The 13,416-nt window shown below is 38.3% G+C and overlaps 1 protein-coding gene across 5 annotated transcripts in view; it reads left to right on the forward strand.

Annotated features, from left to right (window-relative positions):
* gse1b (Gse1 coiled-coil protein b) overlaps nt 1–13,416 on the forward strand; it is a 745,433-nt gene that overhangs the window by 653,886 nt on the left and 78,131 nt on the right. The window lies entirely within an intron of this gene.

The raw sequence follows: 13,416 nt of genomic DNA on the forward strand, positions 1-13,416 counted from the left end.
GGCGCAACAGTTTGTCTAATTGGCTTTGTTGGTGTCGTCACCGAGTCTGGCAGCGTGCGCTGGGACAGCCTGTAGAGCTTCGGCAGCTGATGATGATGATGAGGAGGAGGAGGAGGGTATGTTTCTGTGAGTCAGTGCGGGGCTGCTGAAGTTTACTTTGCAGGGTAGGACTTGTGTACACTGTTGGCAGGTGTGCTTTCAATGTGAGATCCCCACCCCTACACCTCCTCTCACTGCTTTTAGCTGCATGTGGCTTCTCGTAAAGTAGGGGGGCTAAAGAACACCTCCGGAAGCTGCTCACGGATTAGTCTTGTGCTCACTCTAGTAGTAAATCTGACCGTCAAAAACGCGTCTCCCTATTTAGCTTTAGAGGAATCATTAAGTATACAATTTTGTTTGGGTGCACCCTTTTGTAATGTACTCCTTTTACGTTTACTCTCTTTCATATACATTTTATTCTGCGCATTCCACGGTGATTTGTAATTTAAACGCTTTTTGAATACACTATGGCTTATTTATACTGTCGGCATCAAACGTTTTAATGATGCAACTTTTGTTCATTCCTGTTACAATAGCCTTGCATTTTAATTTCACTTTAATAAAGGTTTAACTTTAAGCTGCACACATACTGTTTTTGTGGTGTTTATTAAAAATGCATCCAAAGCCACCCCCACCCCTGCCATTCTGGAGTATTGTTTAAGGATCAAGCAGGAGCCAGAAGAAACGCAGCGACTTAGACAGGAAATTTACTATTATTTGAGAGAACAGGAATAAAGAGTGCAGATTTGGGACAAACCAGACCTCCACCCCCCAACCTGCTGTTCTTCTGAGATATTCATGTGAGAGCTTAGTTTTATAAAGAACTGTGACTACTATGCACAGTAATCAGACAAGATTGCAATCTTGTGTTCAAAATAAAAAATGAGTACAGTAATAATGAAAATAGTACAAATGTACAGATAAATGTGGCCTCAATAACTAATGTAAGTAGGGACTTCCAGAGAGTGTAGGTGGCAACAAGCTAAGAATATTTACCGCAGAGAGACTTTGTGGACCGAAGTGTGTGCACGAGATACCTGAGTGGACTGAAATAAACTGGGGTGTTCGTGTTGACAATTTTGTACGTTAACAGCAGATAGACAATTGTGTATCTGACAAAAGCCAGTGTGATGCGACTGCTGTATTTGGTCTGAGTCATGACTGTTGTTGTTTCACCTTGAAGTTGTAGTCGGTTGATAAACTGCAAGGAAAGTCCGTTGAGGAGAGACTTGTAATAAGCCAGATGAGTGACGATGAAGGCATGACAAAGTATATCAGAGACAGGGATGGACTACATTCTACCATTGACTGACATACAGTAGCTGTCCTTTCACGGAGGTCAGTCGTAGCGAAGGTGCCTTTATTGATTGTTGCCAATGTGTCCATTTTTTTTTTATCTTTTGTGACTTTAAATACTTTCATTTTCTTCACATTCTGTTTCCAACCAGTAGTATGAGTCACCTTCTTTGTCTTCGAGTCATACAGGAAGTGTTACTCTTACCCACATACCTCTAAGACAAGTATGACTTGCCTGCAGGAGTCAGGCTGCTGATAGCTTTTATCATTTTACTTTGGCCTTAACTAACCTGAGTAAATGCAACCTTGGATTAAACACCAGTTGACTTTATGGAATACTCAATTATATACCCTTACTCACTTGCTCTTCATTTATTTAAAACTGCGATTTAATCAAATATGTCACCTTTATTATCAGTATCAGAGGGAAAAGCAACACAAAGATGACAACATTAACTGCACTGCCGTGCAATCTTACATACCCCGTGTTTATGTTGTACAATAAATGCCTTATATTCACAAATTACATATTTGTTTTAGAGCCCAGCTAGGTTAAGCTTGTCTAAGTCATATGATGAGTCAGACATGACGATTGAAATGGGATCATTGTTTTTTTAAAGTCCAGGGCCATCTACTAAGTAGCGTATTCTGATATTTAGCAATAAATAGGCTCACAGCATTAGCACCTATAGAAAGTCTTTACACCTTTTCATTGTTCTTTTAGCCTAATGGCCTGAATCCAATGTATATGTGTGATAGTATTTAAGTAAAACATTCATTGTAGTGCCAGCTATATTACACTAAAATTGGACTTTAATGTACTGTATAGGTGTCTTCCCTTGCTAGACCTTACCAACAAAACTGTAATTCAAGCAAGAGGTGCTCTCAGGAATAACTCACCGAGTACTCATTTGTTGTTCTGTACTTTTTCGTTTTTCATTAAGTTTTGAGCATTTATTTTTAATAGTCATGATTTATGGCATGTATGTGCAGGTTTAAAGAACTTAAGCATATTTTAGCTTTGACCAATTTCGCTTTTAACCAAGGATACTCTGAAAATGGAGCGGAGTGGTGGCTCTGAGGCTAAGGATCTGTGCTGGTATCCAGAAGGTTGCCGGTTCGAATCCCCGTCACTGCCAAAAGAGATCCTACTCTGCTGGCCCCTTGAGCAAGACCCTTAACCTGTAATTACTCCAGGGGCACTGTACAGTGGCTGAAAACTGTGGAAACTAACAAATTCCTAATAGAAGAAATTGTATAAGGCGAAATAAAGAACAAAAAAAAATGTGTATAGACTACCATAGACAATGCATGTATGGCTTAGGTGTGGATACTATGTGACAGTACCCTCAAAATACAAGAGCAAAGCAAAAAGAAACCATTTTTAGTGTAAGGACATAAGTAAATCCAGTTTCTGATTTCACAAAATAATATTCATATTTTCCTTGGTTCATTTCTGTATGTCAAAGATGTGTGTTAGTTTAATCAGAGATTCTGTGGTTGGTTCCTGTGTTGTAACTGTTGCTACCAGAACAAGCTTTGGCTTTTTTGGGGTAAAAAGGAAAGTGATTTTGTGAATTGTACATACAATAATGTTCTAGTTTGAGACTGAAACAGAGCAGTATTGTTTGGCAAAGGTATTTTAGTTTTTGTTTGCAAAGATGTCCATCCATACCTTCTATAATATGCTTATCATATTAAGGGTTGTGAGAGCTGGTGCCTGTAACACTGGGTACAAGGTGGGGACCAAACCTGGATGGAGATGCAGTTCCGCAAAAGATGCACTCATATATATACACACACACACACACACACACACACATGATTGTTCAGATTCTAACGAGATTGAATCGAGTAGAAACCACACATATAGCCTCCTTGAAGTAGAACTTGAAGTAACTGTATTAGAGTTCAAAGCCTTGAGAAATATACAGTATTTCAGTATCATTTTGATTTTTTTTTATTCCCATTTTGTTTATTAGGGGAAAGAAATTATATGTTCTCAGCAAACTGAGTTACTTTTTTCCTCAATAGCCCTCAAACAAAATGTCAGAGTGGTTTCATGGTTTAGTTGTGGGGAGGAGGATAATGTGGTTCATTTAACAGTTTTAGGTTTTGTTTTTACGTATTTGAATTTTGTGCTAACATCATGTCATCTGAGCATATGTGGTTTTTGGTTTTCAAGTAAAAAATATATTATTTTGGTTATGTATCAATATTAGTCACAAATGCATAGAGGTTACCATGTCACATGTTTTCTCATGCTTGACAGAAGTCCCATCAGTGTTAGTCTGTTTACGGAGTTTGCAGGAGCATTGGTTCAGTACTTTAGGGCAATTTATATAGGGACCAGGCCAATCTGTACTGCTGTGGTGAAAAGTCTCAAAGCAATGAAACCTGACAACGGGAGAAGGCACCAATCAAGGGCAAAACTGTAGGCTCACTTTGCAAAGGTTGTTGATTTCATTCAAGTACCACTTTCCTTGTGGAGGTTTTAGCACAAACATTCTGGAAGGGCAACATTCACTGAAGTATTATTACTTCAAGGGTGTGTTTTTTCTCCATATGTACTATTTTTCTTTATCTTAACTTGGCTTGTAATATAGTTTAAATTGCATTTTAGTAACCTCTAGTAGAATCTGTCTACAAAACCAAATCAGTTTCTACTTTTTTTTGTTGTTGAAATATAAATGACCACTATATACACTGTTAACATCATGGTTCAACATATTCAGCACAACAATTGGACAGGTTCTATTTTTACAATTAGTTTTTTTACTCATCCATTTACTTGATTTACTTAGACTCCCTGCAATTCTTGAATTGGAATTATCATGGTAGCTTTGTATTCAAAGCAGTAGCCATCCTTGAGGTGCCCAGGTAATCTGACCTTAATGTCTATGGGATGTAGGAGGAAGCTCTGTGATAAGAGCTCTAGATAGACCATCAACCAGTATCTACTGAGAAACTAAGCCAATAGAGCATATTTTAAATGATTTTTTTTTATTTCCTCTTCCACAGCTTTTTTATGTATGTAAGATGTTTTTCTGAAAAGGAAGACTTAAGAGTTTAGTGAAAGCATTTACGTTAGGTTTTCTCTGAAACATTCACATTTATTTTTAAGCAGTCAGAAAGAATGGTCTAAACCTGAATCCATAATGAGAGGCGATAAGCAAATATGAAAGGCGTTCAGAACATTTAATGTTGTATGTAAGTTTGCTGTAATTTTCCCATTGAGGTAGTATATTTTCATTAAGAACTAAAATGGTATGCTTGACTGGGGTCGGTGCAAACAGTCTGAAGAAGGGGCCTGAGTTGCCTTGAAAGCTTGCATATTGTAATCTTTTCAGTTAGCCAATAAAAGGTGTCATTTTGCTTGACTTCTCACTACATTCATAATGGCTAACACGTCACAACACCCTAGTACTACATAAATAATTATGGAATTTTTTCCTTGTATTTCTACTTTTTATTGGTATGGATTTCTATTTCTTTTCAGTTCCTCTTTTTGACCTCTTATGTTTAGTGTTTCTGCCCACAAAAGGCATAGCACCAAGTGTCATGTTAAGGGTCTGGAATAGCCCCAGTTTTATCAATGAAAATATGTGTGACCTGTCTCATTCTTTACACATCTGTTTTGTAAGGAAATTGGTGCTACAGAAAGATGCAACAAGATCCATCTATCTGTCATGGTCCACCCTTGAGACATTGTTATGAATGTGTTTGTAAAATTTTAAACTTTTTATTGTAATGGAGTTTTGGTGGCCAGATTTAATTTTTTGGAGGCACTTAGGTGTTAGGTAAAGGAAAATCATTAGATTATAATGGCCAGGTCAGAATATGGTTTAAATTGGTTTTTTTTTTTGTTAGAAGACAAAATACTATGCAACTATGAAAAGCGGTGTTTAGTATACGTAATGTTTTAGTAGCAAGTAGCCAGAAGGATCTTAAAGGCCAACATTATTTTGTTTTTAAGATAATTTATGTAAAACTGTTCATCTATTCTTCCTATACACATTTTTGCTCCAAATAGCCATCTGTACCTTGCTATCATTTCCCTTCCCTGTATTTTTGTGCATGCCTGTGAGTACGTGCATTAAATGAGAGTTGAAATGCATTTGCGTACTGTAGTGTGAACATCCGCATCCGATTGAAAGGTTACTTTACAAATTGTTATGTCAGTGGAACAATATATAAGTTGGCAGAAATCTCCCCCTATCATTGATCTAGGACTGTTCTGCTTTTCATAGTAGTAGTCAAGTAATTTATTCTGGCTCCAGATGTGATAAGCACAGTGCCAGTGATCACAAGTGTCCAAACCAGCTCTCAAACTAACATGCAAGTGGATGATTGCATTGGCAAGAGTAATGTAACAGGTTGAGATGAGCCTGTGTAGGAGCGGCATAATGGAAAGCTGAGTATACCCCGAGGGCAAACAGTCCATTCACTCTTAATTCTGCATGGCCTGTTTTACACAAAAGTACCTTCAACGTTTATTGCTGTTACACAGCGCACGCCTTGCAGAAGGCCAAGCAGGCCATAACTATTATAAAAACCTTTTACTGTCTTAATGACTCTCAATTATACGGTCTCCCGATCACAGCGAATAATTCTGCTTAAAGTCCATTGGGAGGGTCCCTTGGTTTATGGCCTGAATTCCTTTGTTTTAAATTGTTGGAGGTGTGAAGTAAAAGCAGATGCATGCACATCTGAACAGCCCTGGGGAAACGGGTGGGATTGGGTCAGTTGTCGTTGTGCTTTTTGCAATGCTTCAGGCCTTGCACTCACCCAGGTAGGCTGGGTGACTGGGAGGCGTCATTGGGAAATGCTTCTGTTTAAATTCTTTCCCTTGCTTTAACAGTCCTCCTCATTATGGGAAACCACTCCCTTACATTTGTGTTTGCATATTGTCGACCAACGTGTTACCATTTTGTGGTACCATTTGGCATAATGTAACTTTGCAGTGTAAAAGTTTTGGTCTCACATAAATATGCACTATGAATCAAGCAGAAGAAACCATGTAAAGTTGCTTTCTAAGTGAAAGATGCAGTCTGGTGCAGCTATTCTATTTTATATACTATGGCAGCCATTATTATGAATTGTTTCTTCCTTAGAACCTGTTGTTCAGTGTTCTACAGTAGAGTGGAAGAACTGGCTGTTCATGCACACATACACACACAATGGAAATTACTTAGGTTTACATTTTGACAACAACATTCTTGTAGAAGAGGCACCAGAAAGACTGAAAGTACTAATTGATAGTTAAGATTTTAATAGCCTTTTGCCAATTAAAAAGTATTTGTGCATAGTAAGCCTTATAGTGTAAATATCAGTAATTAAATCAAGCGCTCAATAATTTTTTTTCCAAGAGCTCTACTAAATAGAGACTTTTGACACACATTCAAGATTTACTTGCCATTAGTAATTATCAATTGATGAAGTCATTCATCCATTTTCTGAGCCTTTCTGACCTAATTGAGGTTGACAGGAGCATGTCCCAGCAGCACTGGTTACAAGGCAGGAAAGAATCCTGCAGTACACAATAACACTAAGCCAGTGTAGACCTGCACACCTTAGGGTCATAGCAGAAAAAACAGAGAACCGAGATATAAACCCAAGAGATGGAGCTGAGGGGCAGCAGAGCTAATCACCAGGGGCCTCATGTATAACGCTGTGCGTAGAACTCACACTATAACATGGCGTAAGCACAAAAGCGGGAATGTGCGTACGCACAGAAAAATCCAGATGCAGGAATCTGTGCGCAGGCAAACTTTCACGTTCTTCCACTACAAGTTATTGTCTGTTTTTTACCTGCATTTTTTATTACTCTTTAATTTAATATTTTTTGCTGCTGGAGTATGTGAATTTCCCCCTGGGATTAATAAAGTATCTATCTATCTATCCATCTATCCATCTATCCATCTATCTATCTATCTATCTACATAAATCCCGATCAGCGTGAAAAGTAACGCACGTGCATGCGCCTTCTGTCCCGCCCCAACTCCTCCCAGAATTACGCCTCTTTGAATATGCAAATCGATATAAATAGCCTTCTGAGAAAAGACAATGGGAAAAGCACGGGGGAAAATATAAGAATTTCAGCGAATACCAAGTGGAGGCAAAGAAAAAACGTACTATTTGTTGGTTTAAACAGTGGTATAATCGACAAAGGGAAGTTGATCGAGTGACAGAGTGTCGGAGAAACTCGAAGGCTCAAATTCACAAAGTCGCACAGTGCCCGAAATAAAAAAGAAATCGCATTTCAAAGTCGCCGTGAAAAGGCAAGTCGTAGCCCACCGTCTGAGTGTCATATGAAAGCATATTAGGGTACATGTAGTTTATTAGTAACTAGCAAAATACCCGCGCTTCGCAGCGGAGAAGTAGTGTGTTAAAGAGGTTATGAAAAAAAAAGGAAACATTTTAAAAATAACGTAACATGATTGTCAATGTAATTGTGTTGTCATTGTTATGAGTGTTGCTGTGTTTTATATATATATAAAATACACACACACACATATAAACATATATATACATATACATATACACATATATATACATATCTACATATATATATATATATATATATATATATATACATATACACATCCACATATCAACATATATATATATATACACATATATACACACACACACGGTTTATGGGTGATGATTGTTTTACTCTTTTTATGTTTATTTTATTTTATTGTAGAATCAACTCCTATCTGCGCACAGCAGGGCAGCCGTGGACGGATGCGTATGGTGTATTCACTCCATGTTATCGTGCATTGCGCTGTCAGTGGTATTTTGATAAAATAATTTGAACAACATATAAGAAGCGTATAAATTATTAAACAGTAAAACATTAACATTTAAGAAGTAAAGTTACATAAAGTACTACTGCAGTGCCTTCGGGTATACCTCATTTTTTGTTTGCCCATTACATGCTTAAATGTATACATTTTTTGGTGTACCTACCTGAGAACACGCAACATATAACCGAGCGTGGGAGAAGCATGGATTTTAAACACGCGTTGAGTTCATCTGCTGGTCTCCCTCGTGGAATAACTGGTAATGTTTGACTAAAATCTACAGCGAGTAAAACGACATTACCTCCTTTTTTTTTTTTTACGATCTCTGAGATCTTGCTTTTTTCAGTTCAAGGCTTCATAAGCTCTTTTATGTTGTATGGTGTACTTATCCCAAACCATCATCTTTGAATGTTGCAAGACTTTCGCCTTGTATGTAGATCGGGGTAATTACATTCATTGCATTCCTAGTCTGAATCACAATCTGATTGTATGGGTGGTTACCTGGCACTGTAGGGTTGCCACCCGTCCTTTAAAATACGGAATCGTGCCGCGTTTGAGAATGAAATTGGGCGTCCCGTTTTGAATCAATACTGGACGGGATTTATCCCGTATTTTTTTTAATCATTTTTTTTTTAAAGCAGCGTCTCATGCAAATCATCCCACACGCATTTTATGAAGATGCCTCCTTTCCTACTTTTGATTGGGTAATACTTGATGTCATCGTTAGTTTGATTGGTGTTTTTAACTGTCCAGTGAGGAGGGCGTGTCTTTTAAGTACAGTCTGCAAAGTGTTGGCACTGAGATGTGGCGTCAGCGCCATAGTTGAAGCCCCTAACGTTGCGGTCAGCAAGTCGGCTAACATCCGCCATGTGCCGTCTTTCAGTTGCGAGAAGCAGATCATAGAATGGTTGAAACTGTTGCCCCTAACGTTGCGCCACGGCGTGTGGTTCGTTTATACCTCGTGTGTTCTCATTAAACTTTTATCTCGCGAATATGTTATTGCAATCCGCAGCGGGAGCGTTTCTATAAACTTAATTTAAACTTACGTTTTACACCGTGCTTTCTTTCCCTTATGAACATGCTTGTATGCTTAACTCGCTCCGTTCTCAATTGTTTAATTAATTTTTTGCTCTTAGCTGTTCGCGGCTCTTCCTCCATTTCCCCCTACTTCGTTCTTTTATCTCGCGAATATGTTATTGCAATCCTTAACGGGAGCGTTTCAATAAACTGATTGAAAATAGTTTTGCATTTACCTTTTTAGTAAAAGGCGAGCTTTTAAGCCTGAGAAATCACCCCGTAAATGCACACGTTTAATTGCACATGTGTTAATATGTATGGTTACACAGTATTAAAAGACAGTGAACAACGTCAGTTACCTTTGTTCCCGCGTTTGATAAAAGGTGAGCTTTTAAGCCTGAGAAATCACCCCGTAAATGCACACGTTTAATTGCACATGTGTTAATATGTATGCTTACACAGTATTAAAAGACAGTCAAAAATTAACGTCATTTACCTTCGTTCCCGCGTGTGACTCGTGCTGTAAATCTCTTCCTTGTTTTTAGTTCACGTGATTACGTAGGAGGCATGATGACGCGATACGTGACTCCGCCTCCTCCATTACAGTGTATGGACAAAAAATATGTTCCAGTTATGACCATTACGCTTTGAATTTCGAAATGAAACCTGCCTAACTTTTGTAAGTAAGCTGTAAGGAATGAGCCTGCCAAATTTCAGCCTTCCACCTACACGGGAAGTTGGAGAATTAGTGATGAGTGAGTCAGTCAGTCAGTGAGTCAGTCAGTGAGGGCTTTGCCTTTTATTATTATAGATCACGTAGTTTATTTTGCCATTAAAGTAGAACATCATAAACTTCATCTTAAAATCGTTTAATTTACTAGTTTCTCAAATCCCATTGTAACTAAAGTAGGACGTTAAATGCTTTGTTCTGTATTTGATCTTCTTTGTGCTCTGTGTGTGAATTACTACCTGCTTCTTAAACGGGCTTTCTCTTTCTCCGACAGGACACATAATCCATTACATTCGTGATATTACAGCTCTCTGAATAATTACAATACTGAGATGTATACGTGATATCTTTTTCATGATGATAGGAATAAAAGCATTTTATTAAACATGGGAACACGGTGGCGCAGTGCTTGTTCATACTGTATCTCACACAAGAGGCTTGCTGCGCCATGCGTCACCTTCAATGAAATAATTTATCACAGCAGTACTGTCTCTTTCAAACGTACTATTCCTGTCCCTACTTTTCTTTCTCCAAATACCCAATCGCCACACAATCAGCTATGTAATAGACGTGAAGCCATTTGTAAGCTTAGAACGCCGATTCTTCAAAACTTTTAAGGAACATTGAAATATCTTCGTAGTACATGTTTAATTATTCTATCCGTCTATCTTTCCTGTGTCACGTCAGCGCAAGAATACAACACAATGCAGGAACAATCCCTGAACTAGCTAGCGCTGCGGCACCGAGTCCTCCCATGTTTAATTATTAACAATATAGATTATTTAAATGAAGTTAAAGTTTTATCTGTATAATATAATCAACATATTTTGCTGCATTTCATCTTAAAAATGAATACCGTCATCATATGTAGATACGCACTTTATAAAGTGGCGCAGGTTGTGCAATATTATAACTGTAGTGCAAGTTTACAGTGAGGTAATTGTACTTATAAGTAAACAGTTCTACAAGGAGCACTTGATGGACTGATTGAGTGTGTTTGGGACGAAACTTTTTCTAAACCGCGAAGTCCGTACTGGGAAGTCTCTAAAGCGTTTTGCCGTGGCTAAGGCAGTGTCTGCTTCATGCTGTGTACCGATAATTCTCTTTCCCATCAGCTGCTGCTGTGATTCCCCACTCAGATACAGTGATATAAATAGTCCGAGTGGTGCAGTGAGAGTAATATGGAAAAAGATGATCTGCTGTGGCAACCCTTAACGGGAGCAGCTGAAAGAAGAAGAAGAAGTGCAGTGAGAGTAACAACGCTAATTCAGTTATGGTATTTGGAATGCTATGGCTATTCCCTGGACCATTATATTGCTGCAGGTTAATTACAATCAGATGCATTACACTAATAAACAATATGCAGTTAGTTTCAGTGTATTTATAAAGCCGCGTCAGGAATGTGGATCTAAGAAAGAAAGGTTGACCACACAGGAACAGTAGCACTGCTTTGACGCTGGGTGCCACCAGCCTGCAAAGCCGAGCGGAGAAATTGCGTACGCCAGGGCATGAGTTACTATGGAAATGTGCGTGGCTTTACGCCAAGTTTAGGTTTTATACATCGCGATTTGAGCGTGGAAACATTCGTACGCAACATTTCTGTGCGTACGCACCGTTTATACATGAGGCCCCAGGTCACCTTGCAATATCATGTGTAGTTAATACATACATCTAACTTCTTATTTTTGACACTTGTTCTTTGATTAACAAATACAATTTATAAATAAAATGCTGGGTAAATAAATAAAGCACAGCAAATACAACCTAAAAAAGAGATGTCAGACAGGCACAATGGTCAGCGCTGTTGCCAGCACCGAGCTACATGGTCCATTCAGAGTTTATATTCAGGGCAGAGATATGTGTCTGTGAAGTTTGCCTATTCTCCCAGTCACTGCATGTTCTAAATGTAACCCTTTGAGCGAGAGCCAGTGAGTGCACGGGCTGATAACGGTCTACATAAAAATATTTTTTGATTGCTACTGGGAACTTCAGACCAGCTCTTTAAGTTTTTTACAGTTATTTCATATATGAAATCGGAATTAAGCTAGCACATCAGGTTTTTGAGATACACATCATTGACGTTTTTACACTTTTGAATATCAATATAGCAACATGGTATCTGGAGTTTGGACTATGTCCCACCATAATTATTTCCATCCATCCATCTACCAACCTGCTGAATCCGAACACAGGGTCACGGGGGTCTGCTGGAGCCAATCCCAGCCAACACAGGGCACAAGGCAGGAACCAATCCTGGGCAGGGTGCGAACCCACCACAGACCAAAATTATTTTGATGTGTTTATTCTGAAAACAAACCAAAAGATACTTTAAAACATGTTTATGTCAATTTACCTCAATATAAAAGCAAGGTCAGTGTGCTCAAAATTGTCTGAGGCAATTGCTTTTGCGCTTGTACTGCACATCCGTCTCTGTTTGCATGAGCCAACAGTAGTCACTATGCTCGGAGTACATTTTCCCTGATATCGGTTTTCCATCACCTTTGTATCTTGATGAAATCCTTCCCCGTGCTCATCTCTGACATCACTTAGATTTGGTTGAAAAAAGTCGAGATGAGAATGTAAAAGATGCATCTTCAATGACATTTGGGCTCCCATAAGCTGATACGCTTTCAGCAGGTTCTCCATAAGCTTAGCATTATTCTTCCTCTGTGACTGCCAAGAAAATTCTGGACAATTTGCACGAATGCTTCCCATGCTGCTGATTCAGTGGGTTTCAGTTTTCTTTTGAACTGTTCGTCAAGCATCAGTTCACGGATATCAGGAACAACAAAAACACTTTCTTTAATTTTGGCTTCAGTTTTCTTGACACCAAACTTATTTCTTAAACGCTGAAAAGCATCGCCGTTTCTGTCCATCGCCTTGACAAAATTTTCAAAGTAATGGTGAATCTAACGAACAAAATGTCCTGAAATGCAATGTTATGTTTAACAGTAAAACCGACTGCCTACTGCACCTGAGTTTTGTCATTATACTTTAGAGTCATATAAGACTTGGTAATCAGTAACAAATATTTTTTTCTGCTAATTAAAAATTCATAATTTTTAAATAAAATGAATAATGACAAGGTAAACAACTCACAGCTGTTATTAACGTGTGGCAAATTCTTTTATCTCAATGGCATCCCTAGTGAAATTACCGGTATTTATCAAAATGCTTATCCACCTTTACTGTCCAGTCACCCTAGTTGTCTAAGACCTGGAACATCATAACTAAAAAATGAGACGTGCTGGACAAAAATGGTTTTCAGATTTGGAGTCAGCAAGTGAAACCTGTTAAAGTACTCCTAGCAGCAAAATGCTTGTTGACTAGTGTAACCTGTTTAGGATTGATCATTCTTTGGTTTCAGAAGATGCTACAACTCCAGTGGTCTTGGAACTTAAGCAAGCAGTTTTGACTATGTATACATCAAACAAAAAATGGAGATTGGTGATGGAAAATGTTTACAAAACAGTGAAGAGTACAGAAAAGCAGTGAAGAATGTGTAAAATATGTAGTCTCTATAAC

Source organism: Erpetoichthys calabaricus, chromosome 9 (assembly GCF_900747795.2).
Source record: "Erpetoichthys calabaricus chromosome 9, fErpCal1.3, whole genome shotgun sequence".
Classification (NCBI taxonomy): Eukaryota; Metazoa; Chordata; class Cladistia; order Polypteriformes; family Polypteridae; genus Erpetoichthys; species Erpetoichthys calabaricus.